Here is a 651-nt window from a genome sequence, read left to right on the forward strand (position 1 = left end):
CCAGGCCACTTCCACAGAGACTGTCCCCAGCACAAGAGAGAGGGAAAAGTACCTGGGATATGTTCAAGATGCCAAAAGGGGGCACATTGGGCTAACAATTGTTGCTCCAAGACTGATATAAATGGAATATCCCTGCCGCCCCTATCTAGTCAACAACAGGGAAATGGGCGGAGGGCCCTGCTCCAGGGCCCCAGAACCACAGTTTATGGAGCAATGGCACCAGGCTACTGTGGAACTTTCCCGGGCAGTGGCCGTATACAATTCCTTCCACAGAGCAATAATTTCATGTTGCAGACCTCGCCCAAGCAACAGCAGGAAGCGCAGGATTGGACCTCTGTCCCTCTGCCCGAGCAATCTTAACTCCCCAAATGGGAGTTCAGGCTCTTCCCACAAATGTGTATGGTCCCTTGCCACCAGGATCAGTGGGTTTAATTTTGGGAAGGAGCAGCACAATTATCAAGGGCATACAAATACATCCCAGAATAATTGATTCTGATTACAAAGGGGAAATTAATCCTGGAATTCTGATTACGAAGGGCAAATTAAAATTATGACATCTGTCAGAGAAGTTGTGGTAATTCCACAGGGGGAGCACATTGCCCAATTAATCTTGATCCCCTATCTAATGTCCAACAATGCAGTCTGCAGTCG

The sequence above is a fragment of the Nannospalax galili genome, unplaced genomic scaffold (assembly GCF_000622305.1).
Source record: "Nannospalax galili isolate Female #2095 unplaced genomic scaffold, S.galili_v1.0 scaffold1431, whole genome shotgun sequence".
Classification (NCBI taxonomy): Eukaryota; Metazoa; Chordata; class Mammalia; order Rodentia; family Spalacidae; genus Nannospalax; species Nannospalax galili.